At 40.5% G+C, this 14,151-nt stretch overlaps 1 protein-coding gene and 1 long non-coding RNA gene across 20 annotated transcripts in view; both read right to left on the minus strand.

The window, feature by feature from the left end:
• ZNF280D (zinc finger protein 280D) overlaps positions 1-12,732 on the minus strand; it is a 131,031-nt gene extending 118,299 nt beyond the window's left edge. For 18 of the 19 annotated variants that reach the window (XR_014258658.1, XR_014258659.1, XR_014258660.1 and 15 more), the window contains exons 1-2: positions 12,596-12,732; positions 5,014-5,164 (exon numbers count right to left, since the gene is read on the minus strand). The gene's annotated coding sequence lies outside the window, so the exon portion shown is untranslated. The remainder of the gene's footprint in view (positions 1-5,013; positions 5,165-12,595) is intronic. The other variant, XR_014258671.1, reaches the window with a different exon arrangement.
• An 808-nt stretch (positions 12,733-13,540) lies between these two features.
• Positions 13,541-14,151, minus strand: part of LOC309654344 — a 62,286-nt gene continuing 61,675 nt past the window's right edge. Inside the window, exons 2-3 of the long non-coding RNA XR_014260169.1 lie at positions 13,847-14,104; positions 13,541-13,615 (exon numbers count right to left, since the gene is read on the minus strand). This is a non-coding gene — a long non-coding RNA (uncharacterized lncRNA). The remainder of the gene's footprint in view (positions 13,616-13,846; positions 14,105-14,151) is intronic.

The following is a 14,151-nucleotide window of genomic DNA, read 5'->3' on the forward strand; positions in this document are numbered from 1 at the left end:
ACATGCACTATGTGCCAGACATCGTGCCAGGCAGGAATACAATGACGGTCAAAAATTAAGACACAGGTCTTGCACTCATGAACCTTACAGTCTAGAGACAGCGACAAACACTCATACAAACAGATTAAACTGACAATATGTGCTATGAAGGCTATGGACAAGGAAATTTAAAACTCAGAGTAAGGAAATTAGGTCTAGTTAGCATAATCAAAACTGGCTCCCCTAAGAAAGCAATGATTAATTGTTGTTTGAAGAATGAGTTAGAGTTAACTAGGCAAACAGGAGAGGGAAGAAAGCATTCCATGCAAAAGCAACAGCATGTGCAAAAGATCTATGGCACAGAAAATATAAGAAACTGAAAAGAAACCAGTGTGACTGGAAAAGAGAGCAAGATGGTATACAATGGGAGGTAAGATAGGAGTCAAACAACGCCCCACTTTGGAGACCATGTTAAGGAATTCTGTCCTTACCCGAAGAGCAACTGGAAAGCCACTGAGGGGATTTTAAGCAGGAACTGATATAATCAGACTTGTGATACAGTGTCAAAATAAAAGAATTTGAGTCTAAAGTCAAAGAGATGATGGTTTTATTCTATTCTGTCGGATTCAATCCCCACTTGGAATACTGTGTATTGGCTATGACTCTTTCAACTTTTAAGTAACAGAAAGAAAACCCAACTTAAACTGGCTTATGCAAAAGAGAATTTATTGGCTCATTTACAGAATTCGCTGTAGGCACATTTTAAACAATGATATGTAAACCTGGTTTTTCTCTCTCCATCCCTAGGCTTCACTTCCTCTATTCTGATTCTATCCTCAGAAAGGGTCCTCCCATTGTGAATGACTACAGCAGCTCAACTTAACACCTTCCAACATTCAAGACCAGGACAATGATAAGAGGACCAGCTCTGATTGGAGTTGACTGGCTTGGCTAAAGTCATATGCCCTTCCCTAAACCAATCACTATTGATCCTCCTGGTACCAGAGACCCAAAAGGGGCGGGGCGGGGGGGTGCAGGTACAACACACCAACCACAAGATAAATACTGGAGGAGGGGATGGTTCCCCACAGGAAAATCAAGATCAAGACATATGTTACCAAGGTAAGGGAGGTAAGGGTGAATGGATGTTGGGTAGCAAAAACAACAGATGCCCACTACAAAGAATTAGAATTAAAGCTTTGTCTAGGTCAAAGGACTAATATATCTAACCTAGGAAAAACATGAGACTGTGAGGCAGGGGTGGCAGAAGTGAAAGCTGTTTACAGATATTTTAAAGTTTGTCATAAGAAAAAAGGCAAGAGGGTGACTTGTTCCTTGTGGCTCAAGTGATAATAACGATAACAACACTGCTAATATTTACTTGTTTTGAGTAAACTAGAGAATTTCATTCCTAGTTTGAGCTTCAATACAACTACTTAATTCATTACATACTATTATAAGTTATGTTATTATTTATAATAACAATTATCATTACCATTTGCTAATTAATTAAATACATGCATCCAATGCATTTCATCCAATCCCCAAAAAACTCTATGAGGCAGACACCATTAGTGTCCTTGCTTTACAGCTCTGGAAATTGAATTATAGAGATTAAGCACCTTACCCAAAGTAACAAAACTAAGTGGTAGAACAAGGATTCAAACCCAGGCAGTTCGAAGGCCAGAGATTTCAGCCACATATTATTTGCCTCCACCAGAAACAAGACCAAAATAACAGGGAGGCAGATTTCATATAAGAACAAAAAAATCAGCAGTTAAAATATCAGGAAATGAGATGAACTTGAGATGTGACAGATCACCAAAGAAAAATTCAAACATTATGCAATTGAAAATGGTCACTTTCAAGATCCCCAAGGATCCTTCCAACCCTAATATTGTAAACATATTCATCTAGTATTTGTAAATTTTTTGCCTAGACTGAAAGAAAAGGGGGATTTGTCATATTTCAGTAAAAAAACTGCCCTAATTGAGAATGTTGAATTATGAAAGTTCATTTTGGAATTAGAAATTAAGAATTTTAGTAATCTACCTACTATACCCAAAGATTTTCTAGAAACTCTCAAGTACAACGTAAAGAATGAAACTCAACACTCAGAATGAAATTCTTGAGTTTATTTGAAGCAAGTAAATTCCTGAAAAAAAAAAAACAAAAGCAGTTGATAATTTTTTTTTTTTTGGCCACCCACGTGGCATGCAGAATCCTAGTTCCCTGACCAGGGATTGAACCTAGGCCCCCCCGCAGTGGAAGCGCGGAGTCCTAACCACTGAATCGCCAGGGAAATCCCCAATAATTTTAAATAAACAATATAAATTGCATTTTAATAAGTAAGCCTGTTTGGTGGCTTAACTCAGAACTCCCAATGATATCAAGATCTATTTAACAGATACTGATTCAGAGCAAACATCTCAAGCCTCAAATCATCATGACAAACCAACTTTTTAGAATTTTAACATTTTTGTTAACACAAAAAATTTTAATGTAATATTAATAAGTAAAAAGCAAGCCTGTGCTTGAGCAGACTACTTAAATCTACAAAGCAATCCAAATCAGCACAATCATTAAAAGTTCCTATGTATTGATAAAAGCAACCCTTCTTTACAACAAGGCATCGGGAATCTCTCTTTGCACCATCTCCACTTGGTCCAAGTATTATAAAACCTCCTGCTGATCCTGATCCAGGATGCAGTCGATTTACTGTAGTTATCACCACCCACTCTGTCAGTCAGAACTGAGCTGAGCACAGCAAGACAGCTACATTTTCTACCACACAGTAATCTGCTGAAGGTATCCATCTTAAGATCCCAATAATCTTTCCAACAGCCAAATCAAATAACCCTTTCTTCCATTTTCATTTTCCTTATCTTGCATCAATTTTAACCCAATTATTTTTAAACCTTTTATTTATTTATGAGTGTATTTATTTTTGGCCATGCCACACAGCATGCAGGATCTTAGTTCCCCGACCAGGGATCGAACCCACGCCCCCTGCAATGGAAGCACAGTCTTAACCACTGGACCCCCCAGGGAAGTCCTAACCCAATTTCTTGAGACATGCTCCTCAGTAATTCTCTGTATGCCAATAGACTGGTTCTCTATCCATCTCCTCCTTTTTAACTCTTTACAGATTCTCCATATTCTCTTCCTTCTTAAACAATGTAAAATCAGGTTCTATAAAGTTTAGACCTTAGCCCTACACAAATTGTTCCCTAAAAGACAGATCTAATAAACTTCATAGTCTTAGCTATCGGTTCTCAATAGTAGCCTATAAAATCATCAAATATTAACTTCCAACCCTAACGTCTTAACTATGTTTCAGTCCTTCATCTCTTAACTGCTGAAAACTGCTATATGGATACTTAAACTCACCTCAAATTCAATATTTCCAAAACTGAACATTAACTTTCCCCCAAAAATTAGTTCTACAGCATTTTTTTAAAAATTTTATTTATTTATTTATGGCTGTGTTGGGTCTTCGTTTCTGTGCGAGGGCCTTCTCCAGTTGTGGCAAGCGGGGGCCACCCTTCATCGCGGTGCGCGGGCCCCTCACCATCGCGGCCCCTCCTGCTGCGGAGCACAGGCTCCAGATGCGCAGGCTCAGTAATTGTGGCTCACCGGCCCAGCCGCTTCGCAGCATGTGGGATCCCCCCAGACCAGGGCTCGAACCCACGTCCCCCGCACCGGCAGGCAGACTCTCAACCATTGCGCCACCAGGGAAGCCCCTCTACAGCATTATTCGTAATAGCCAAAAAGTAGAAACAAGGTAAATGTTTATCAACTGACTGATGAATGGATAGACAAAATGTGATACACCCATACAAGGGAATTAAAAAAAGATGAGGTACTCATATATGTGACAACATGATGAACCTTGAAAACATTATGCAAAGTGAAAGAAGTCAGTCACATATGTTATGCTTCCATTTATATAAAATGCCCAGAATAAGCAAATCCATAGAGCAGAAAGCAGATCAGTGGTTGCCAGGGGCTGGGGGAGAGGGAGGAAGGGGAGAGAGACTGCTTAATGGGTAAGGGTTTGAGAAACTGAGAATATTCTGGGATTAGATAGCATTGATGATTGCACAACATTGTGAATATACTAAATGCCACTGAATTGTACACTTTAGTCAAGAATGGTAAATTTTATGTTAGATTAATCTTATCCCGATTTTTAACAATTAGTTCTACTTTTGCCTTTCTCTTTTTCTACAAATGAAACTGTCACCCTTTTGCAGTTTTTTTCAATGTTTCCCTCTTTCATTCATCCTATCAATTCCCCAGTCCTGTAGTCTTCCTTCAAGATATTTCCTACAACCAACCTTGCCTTTCCATTCATAGTACTTGTTCAGGCCCTTAGAACCTCACACCTATAGCAACAGATTTACTTTATAAGATTCACTTTATACTGTCTCTCAGCATCTGGATCTATCTGCTTTCATCCATTCAATACAGAACCACCAAATTAACAATTTCCTAAAATAATGCTGTTATTGTGTCACTTATCAATTCCAAACTCAATAACTCTCCACCAACACATGCAGAGCTAGGTTATACTAGTACCAGAAGCTTGCAGAATGCAGTGAGGCAGAGAATAGACCAAATGCTCTAGGAGCTGGCACTTCCACCAGAGGTTGTGCTGCCAGGCCTGCACTGTCTAACCTAAAGAGAAGAGAACACAATTCTGAGCTAGAAAGGCTGAAGCTGAAGTGAGGGAAGACCACGGTATCACACCTTACAAAATGAATATGCAGTGTCTGGCACCCAGTAAGTACTACAATGAATGAAATGAACTTTTTCTGAAACTCAATTTCCTCATCTGTAAAGGATAATACCACCCATCTCCAAATACTATTTATTTTGAGGATGAAATATAACCATGAAATACTTTATAGTCACTAAAACACTACAATAAAAGAAATGAAAAATTAGAAAGATATCTTGTGTTATAACGTCTCAAAAAAACACAAATACTAACAATGTAGTGTCAAAAGTAGTGCCAATTTTCTTATTTACCTTTTTCTATTCAATACAGTTGGGAGATATATTATTTATTTTTCCTCATGGAATTTAACAAAGCCACTTCCATGGTGCATTTTGTTCCATGAGGACCTTTCTATCAGCAGTCAGCAATCCTGTATAGTTGAAAGTCAGATAATCTTAAACCCTGAATAGGAAAAGCAAAATGAGTGAGTGAGTAAACAAAGGAGATTGGGATTAGAATATACCTAAAATCCTCAGACCTCTCCCAAACCCTCCAAGTTTTGCTTCTCAAACTTGCCAAAGGTTAAGAACAAATACCCACAAAATAAGGAACACACGGGTAGAACCTAGAAGCAAGGAGCAAATTATTTCATAGACTAATGATCTTTGCTTTGGTTAATATCCCTCAACTGAAAGGCATTCAGGCAGTTGTCATGCTGAAGAAATCAAACCTGGCAAAAAAAAAAAAAAAAGAGTGCAGTTGATTAACTTCTAAGGATGAAGCCTACAAACCCAACCTGAGAAATTTAAGAAATATATATTAATATACTTAAAAGTGACTATAACAAACCCATTGCATATTAACACAAATACTTTTATAAAAAATAGATGTATTTTCCAAAACAAAAATTTAGAGGAGTGGCATTGTTTTCCATTTTTACAATCCCATTAATTTTAATATCTGTGTTCATAAAGACAGCTGGATTCTCTTATCTGCTTCTGTATTCAACTGTTACACCATCTTGTTCTGTTGAAGTGAGGAAAATCCAGTTTCATAAGATAGGTACGTGGTAAAGGGAGGGCCTTGTAGAACCCTTACTCCATTAGAGATGGAGTGCAAAAGGGTGAAAAAAACCTATCATAGTAGTAGGAGGAAAGCAGTGTTGGAAAGCAGTGGAACTCTGCACCTTACCGTCCAAACTAACCATTAACCTTCAGCACACTATCAGAGTCTATAGGTTCAGTTTTTAATTTTCTTTCCTTAGCAGTTCTAGTTTTAAAAATTGACATTTTATGACTTTCATTGTTTCCTAGAGATCTTCAAACAACAAAGGGAAAAGTTACTTATTACTTTAAAAGAAAATAAAACTCATTCTTACAATTAGTAGGTGAGCCCATAGAATCCTTTTATAAATCTAAGATACATTATGGGATATTAGCGATTTTATTCTTCCTACACCTCAAAATATTTTGCTAATTCCATCATCCTAGGTGTTATTTCACCATTGAGCATCAATTTTTCCCAATTATGCTTTAAAAAAAACTAAAATAATAAGAAAACAGAAGAACGATTTAATTGCCTAGAAGGATAATGCAAGAGTGAAATAAATCATCACTAATGCATTATCCTTCACCTTTCTTTTCTTGAGTTTTCCTATTGTTTCGCACGGAATACTGCATCAGCTTCCCAAAAGGTATAGAAGACTCAAGGCATTATCTTTGTAGTCTGTGTCAGGAAGGAAAAACTTTACTTCTACCCTTTTAGGTTGTAGTATCTGGGGCCTGTGAATTAAATTAACAACAGAAAAATCAACAGGAGAAAAAGCACATAATTTTTATTAATATTTACATACACTGGAGTTCACAGAAAAGAAGTAAAACTCAAAGAAGCAGTTAGACTCAGGGTGTATATACCATTTTAACAAAGGAAAGGGAATTGGGGCTTTGAGAGACAATAAATCCTGGGGAATAAACTAGGAAATACGTGGCAGAACTAATGGAAGATAAGGGTTATTTTAGTTGGGTCTGTTTATGCACACTCATCTATCAACTCTCCATCTTAGGTGATACGAGTCACTCTTCCTTTCCTGGTACAGTAAGGTAAGAACCTTCACAAAAAGAAATGTATGCCCTGCTTTTAGGCAGTTAATTTGGTGCGGGGCGGGGGGGGGAGGGGATGGGAAGAGGGTTCTTCCTGCATCTGTTGGTTCTCAATTGCCTTCTGCTCAAAATAATCCTTATGTCAAAGTGGCATATTTTAGGGTGGCAGATCCTTTCATCTGCTTTTAGTTTTCACTGACTACTGTTACGAAGTCAGAACTTTTTATTTTCTGTTCATAATGAACAGAAGAAAACTAACAGAGGAGACATTTCAGAATTATTAGATGAAACTAAAGATAAATGCAAAGGTAGATAGCAAGCACTTCAGACTGTAATAATGACAGTGAAATGTGGGAAATCTCAGACTAAGTGTAATTAGACTAAGTCCCTAAATAGATTTTCTCAAACTCCAACAATCAACGAGTGAACAATATATTTCTAAAAACTAAAAGGAAATACAGTATTCTCATTCAGCAGGAAGAACTTCATGATACCATGTTTTTACAAAAATGCAGGACCATGCTATTTTGCTAAAAGGACATGTGACAGTATTCTTTCATCCTTCACGTTTGTAGGCTAAAATTTAACTTGATACAGTTCATAAGTGGAGAAGTGTTGAATGCAGGTGTATACAATGGTGATTAGAAGGAAACAGATGATGTAGAAATTTTAATTCATTGGATTGATTATTCTAATTGGTGTCTAGAAAACTAAAACTGAAAATACCTTGCAATTATGAAGCAAAGATGGCCATCTTCCCTTCAACAAAAATTTAAACCATACAAGTTTTCAAAAAATCCTTCAAGTGTTGCATCTGATGATGCACACTGCAAAAAGAAGATCCAGAAGGAATGATAAGCAAGAACCTACTGGGGAAGTATTTGAAATCCCAAATCACTATGTTGCAGGTTCACATATGACAGTTGATGAGTTAGTCACATGCAGACAATGTTGCCCATTTCAGGCAAGCTTCAATCCTGAAAAATATAGACTAAAAATCTGGGCAACATGTGACAGTGTAACACTGTAAGCTTGAAAAAATGCGTATCTACACAGTGATTCAGAAAAGGGGTGAGAGCAGAACCAAGATTATTACAAGAACTGACAAAAGAATTTGAAAATTCTGTCAGAAACACAACTTGTGACAAATTTTTATAAGTTTAGCATTGGCTTAGTATTATCTAGTGAGAGATTTTCCTCAGTTGGCAATATCAGGAAGAACAAGGTTGAACTTCTGTGCATTTTCACAAAGGGAAAAGAAGAGAAGTCAACTGCACATAATCTGGTTTTCAAACATATGTGATGATTCTTATGGTCCTAAGAAAAACTAGTACTCTTCTCAGCTCAATGCATTCTCAAGCATCAGTGAGTTTTTAAAAATCCTGCATAAGTTAACCTGGACAGAGTTGTACTGTATAAAAAGACTAAAGGAGGGATAGACACTGATTAAGAAAGTTAGAATCTATCCAGTTGATTGCTGAACAACACAGGGGTTAGGAGCACCAAGTCCCGTGCAGTTGAAAATCAGTGTGTAATAGCTGGCCCCTCTGTATGCATGGTTCGGCATCCATGGATTCAACCCAAATGCTGATCGTATAGTACTGTAGCACTTTTATTGAAAAAGAAAATCCACGTGGACCTGCACAGTTCAAAATCATGTTGTTCAAGGGTCAACTGTACTTGCAAAATAATGACTTGAAGATGATGGCCTATGACTGATATTATGATCATTGTATGGGGAAAGTTTCAATTACAAAACTGTAAGTTACCAAGAAGAACATTCCTCATGCAACTAGGAAAAGCACTTGCAGGAACTATAAGAGAATTCTGTCTTACCCTCTAGATACAATATTCTTGTGCACAAGTGTAAGAATAAAGGAAGATGCTCTTTGCGTGGGTAAAAAACTAAAAAAAAAACCCAAAAAACTGTGGGCTACAATTATAGTATTTGCCAAGAGCATTCAAATGTGATGCATATTAATTGTAGGGGTAGTATTTAATTAGATGCATGAAATATTTTTTTTGTTTCTTATTTTTCTAAGTATATACAAAAATATTTGCTATGTTTGAATTCTTATTAAAAGCTCTAATAAGTTGTTTTCCATTACCTCTTTATTCTTCTGTTAATTATACAAATTATATGATATAAAATTATATAAAATATATAAAAACATTTTAAATATAAAATAATTTAAAATGTTTAAAAAAGAAAAGTTCCTTTTGGGCTTCCCTGGTGGTACAGTGGTTGAGAATCTGCCTGCCAATGCAGGGGACATAGGTTCGAGCCCTGGTCTGGGAGGATCCCACATGCCGCGGAGCAACTAGGCCCGTGAGCCACAACTACTGAGCCTGCGCGTCTGGAGCCTGTGCTCCGCAACAAGAGAGGCCGCGATAGTGAGAGGCCGCGCACCGCGATGAAGAGTGGCCCCCACATGCCGCAACTAGAGAAAGCCCTCGCACAGAAACGAAGACCCAACACAGCCATAAATAAATAAATAAATAATTTAAAAAAAATAAAGTTCCTTTTGATCTAGAAGATAAAGAGTGGTATCTATTTTTCCTGTTATATTGAGAATTAAAAGAATCCTTAAAACAAAACTGCTTTGAAAAAAAAATCAATAAAAATCCCAAAAACACATTTTTGAAAAATGTTACCAAGTAAATCAAATCATTATATATCTTTAAAACAACTTGACTGAAAAAATCAAATATTTTTGAGTCCTCTGAAGCAGGAAAAAATAAACTATTCAGGACTATATATTTAATTAGTATGTCAAAAATATTTCTCATCATTCAAAAGTTACTTTTGAAATAACAAAATATATTGTCAACAATCTCCAATTTCCTGTCATCTAAAACTATCATTTACTTTCTATTTACAAAAATTGCTATTCCGTGTAGGTACATCCCCTGCCCAATTAGTAAAGAAAAAGAAATCTTGGTATGGTTCTAAATGTTCTCTTCAATAAATAAAACAGTGTGGGAGAGAAGGGTACAAAATTATTTATTCCTTTCCTTTGCCCTCCTCTCCCTTACTAAGAAAGCCAATGCTGGGTAGTAAAACACGGGACTGAAGAAGCAGGACTGGATGAGATAGCCTAACTGGAAAGAATGAGTTGAAGTGGGGATGCTGAGGTTTGCAGTCCTCCAAAACCAAACTACCCCAGAACTTTCTATTTCTCACAGCTCACTACTCCTACAAGGGTCTTGAGCAAACTTTCAAAGGAGGCAAAGTCTGATATCTACTGTCTCCTCTCCCCTAGCCACTGTAGGCTCTGATGTCAACTAGAGCAGCAATTCCAAGTTTCCTAAACTAGGTAAGTTAGTTCTATCCTTCAAAACTGCTCCCCTCCTTCATCCCCAAACACCCATTTCTAGACAATTGCTCCCAACTATGTGTTATCAGATTACTCCAGTAAAACTCTTACCAAATACTAATGCCAAAATATCACCCCATAGACTATCTGCTAATTGCAAAGGGAAATGCTTACAGTGGAAAGATAGTCTGTCACCATCTTATCCAAGAGATCAAATTTAGGATTACCAACAGGATAACCCCACTTTACGTGCCTTCTGATGTTGTATAATGAGCAGTACACTGCATGACTTGTGAAGTATTCTTGCCAAAAATATTTAGCCTGATCTACTCAAGCCTTTAGACCTAACTTCAAGTTTATAGGAAGTATAGGGGATACAGGGTACAGTTAAACCCCATGAGGAAGAAACTGTCGGTAAAATACAGAACGTAGGTTATTCTACGAGCCTACTCGCTTGGTCTCTTCAAAAGGTCAATGTAATTAAAAAAAAAGAGGGAACTACACTAAATTAAAAGGAACTAACACAAATGTAATGCATGACTGTTCCAAAATAAATGACTAAAAAGAACATTTTGGGGACAACAACGAACATGTGAAGAACACGTGAATACATACTACACACATACATTAGATTATCAGGAATTATGTAGGGATTATTCTTAACTTTAAGTGTGATTATCCTATTGCAGTTACATAGAAAATTGACCTTAATCTTATGATCTACATACTGAGACACACACACTACTTCGGTGTGAACTGTCGTGATGTATGAAATATGTTTTGAAAATGTTCAGCAAAAACAACCGTGAGATAGGTGGGTAAAGCAAATGTGGCAAAACAGTAACAACCGTAAAAACTAGGTGGTGGGTATGAGGGCTCAACCCGGCTATTCAACGTTTCAAAGTCTGGGGAAAAAAATAACATGAAAACTTAAATAACAAAAAGTTAAAAAGCTAAGAAATGAACTCTTACAAATAAAAATGCGAAGGAAGGGGCAAATGAATAGTGCTTCTTAAATTTTGTAGGTGAGCCTCCTTTGCTCTTTTCCTCACTCACTTCATTCTCACAAAAAAATGAAACATAGTGAATGGAGCACTGAATGAGGAATCCGAAGACTTAAGGTTCTAGAAAAGGCTCTATCACTTCCTAGCCATGACTTCATTAGAGACCTCTCACCCTGAGCTCTCTTTCCTAACCTTCAAAATCAGTTCTAGCAGCAAAGACCACTGTAAAAGGGGTTAGGAGATACGTATCAGCCGGTAACAATGACCCATACAAATGCAAGATACAATTAGAATGGTATTTGTACTGATGTTTTAAAACATCGAGAGCACACAGCCCCAACTTAATTCTCTAAGCAAACCAGTGCCTTGGTCACAGGCACAGTAAGTTTCTGCTTAGAGACAGCCTGAGTTGGCACAGTAATCCCCCAAAGCAGGACACCTCACAACTGCAGAGAGGTGGCTTTTGTACTTTAAATCACTCCTCTAATGCTTCAATTTTATGTTTAATGCCGCTAAAAGACGTCAAATTCTTAAAACACAGTTCAAACCTGAAAACAATAAATAAATCAGGTTTAAGTTCACAGAATTTTTTTTTTTTTTTAACTAACAACTCTTGGCAAACAAAGAGAACCCCCTGGAACGAAGGTCTCCCGTGCTTGCAGAAGTGGGTTTACTTTGACGTTTCTCCTCTCTAGCCGATCGCTCCGTAAAAGCGTTTAACACTTGAGATAAGTTGGGAGGAACTCCGTCCATCTCTAGAGCAGGATAAAACCTCAGAGTGAGATCATTCTTTCCGTCTCACGAAGTGAAACCTGCAAGCTCAGTTAGGGAACTGTATTATCAAGTCCACGTTTCTCCTCAGGGCCCCTCTCCTGCAGACAATAACGGGACGTGTAGGGCAGAGCGGGGAAGTCCTTTGACAAGGAGGGTGTGAGCAGGTACTGACTGGTCACCCGGGCGGGGGAACCTGGGCCCCAGGGTCCCCGAGCTTCAAAGTTCGGCACCCCCTGTGGTCTCTGCCTACGACTCACGAGACTCGGGGGGAGAGCTGGAGCGAGAAGGGCACGGGTCCCCGCCAAACAGCGGCACAAAATGTACGGAAGACCAAGGGAGCAGCCTCCGAAAAGAAAAGCCCAAACCAGGCCAGGGGCAAACAGGCCCTGGGGGGCGAGGCGGGGCGGGGAAACGGCGTCGTTCGCGGCCTGCGCGGCCGCGGCCTGCGCGGCCCCGGCCTGCCGCACCGAGCTGGCTGCCGCGTCGCGCCGCGATCCCTCCCCCGCCAGGGCCGGCGCAAGATGGCGGTCCGGCCGCCGCCGCGCAGCCGGTCCCCTCCCCCGCGCCCTGGGCGCTCTCGGCGACCCGCGCCGGCCTCGACACCCCCAGCCCGGCGCCCCCGGAGTGAGGCGGCGCAGGCCGCGCGGGAGGGCCTCTGCCTGCTGCAGCGCGGGGCGGGCGGGGGCGGGGGGCGCTTACCGTGAGCGGAGCGGATCGGCCTGACTGGGGCCCTGAGGAGGAGGAGAAAGAGGAGGAGGAAAAGGAGGAGCACGAAAAACTACACGGCGGCGACGGCGGCGGCTCCCATTGCGGAGCAGGCGGCCGAGCCGTGGGCGGGGTGGGGGGGCTCTCGAGGAGCCGGCGCGCTGCCTCATGGGTAGGCTCCGGGTCAGCCTCCGCGCGTCCGGGCTCCCTTTCTTCTCGCCGACGCGGAAGGCGGGCACGGGCATGTGCGCCGCGTTGCGGATCCTCGAAGGCTCCGGCTCCCAGCCACGCGCGGACAGCGGCCGAAGGTCACGGGCTGGGTCGGGGCTGGAGTGGCCGTGGGTGCCGCCTGCTCCCGGCCAGCAATCCTGAAATCTGGATTTCTCCATCGAATCTGAAGACGTGGAAACACGAGTTCCGGGGCCTCCCTGTGTGTAATAGCTAGTTCTCTGCAGGCTTGGAAAGTAAGAAGGTCTAGGAAGAGAGGCGCCATTAAAAAGAAACACCTGGGGCTTCCCTGGTGGCGCAGTGGTTAAGAATCCGCCTGCCAGTGCAGGACACACGGGTTCAAGCCCTAGTCGGGGAAGATCCCACATGCTGCAGAGCAACTAAGCCCATGCGCCACAGCTGCTGAGCCTGCGCTCTAGAGCCCGCGAGCCACAACTACTGAAGCCCGTGGGCCTAGAGCCCGTGCTGTGCAAGGAGAGAAGCCATCGCAATGAGAAGCCCACGCACCGCAATGGAGAGTAGCCCCCGCTCACCGCAGCTAGAGAAAGCCCGCGGGCAGCAACGAAGACCCAACGCAGCCAAAAATAATAAATTAAATAAATAAATTTTAAAAAGAAAAAAAAGAAACAATGTGCCTGAGCGGCGGCGAAGACCACACACCAGATGAGAAAAAGAAGTGGAGAAGGTTCTTTTAATAATTGGCTACCTTTGCCAAATTTGTTTCAAACTTGAGATTTTGCTTCCGTCTCCTTCAATTCCTAACTGCCATATGGATACCTGTAATAACTAAAAAAACGAAAACAAAAACAAAAAATAAGTGCATTTACAAGAACACCTGTTAACATACTGCTTGCACAAATACTTGCAAAACATTGTACTCTGATCTGTAAGGAAAGTTTCCTTTCCCAGTTGTACTCACAAGAGATGGATGTCAGTAGTGGTCCAGCTCTCAAGAGTGACCTGGACTTGAAATCTTGCCTTGTTAGATCCTTAATACACACCAATCACTGCACTCACCATTCAATCACTGGATCGTACTAATTCATCCCGCCGGTTTGAAATCAGTTTCTTCTTTCTCAACCAGACTGTCCCCAGCTTTTCTTTGGCATTTATCATTACAGTTGTTTCCTTATTGATTACCACTCCCAGACCAGTCTTTGCCGAAGACCACTTGAATTAGCCCTAGAAACCTGGAATGGCTACAGATGACCATGACCTACTCTTCTCCCAGCTGGGCCAGGGATAGTCCACTCAGCTTTCCCTTTGTTGTAGGCACTGCAAATAAGTTTCATAGGAAAACAGAATAGTCAAAACAGCAAACA

Source organism: Balaenoptera physalus (genome assembly GCF_965194825.1).
Source record: "Balaenoptera physalus genome assembly, chromosome: 2".
Classification (NCBI taxonomy): domain Eukaryota; kingdom Metazoa; phylum Chordata; class Mammalia; order Artiodactyla; family Balaenopteridae; genus Balaenoptera; species Balaenoptera physalus.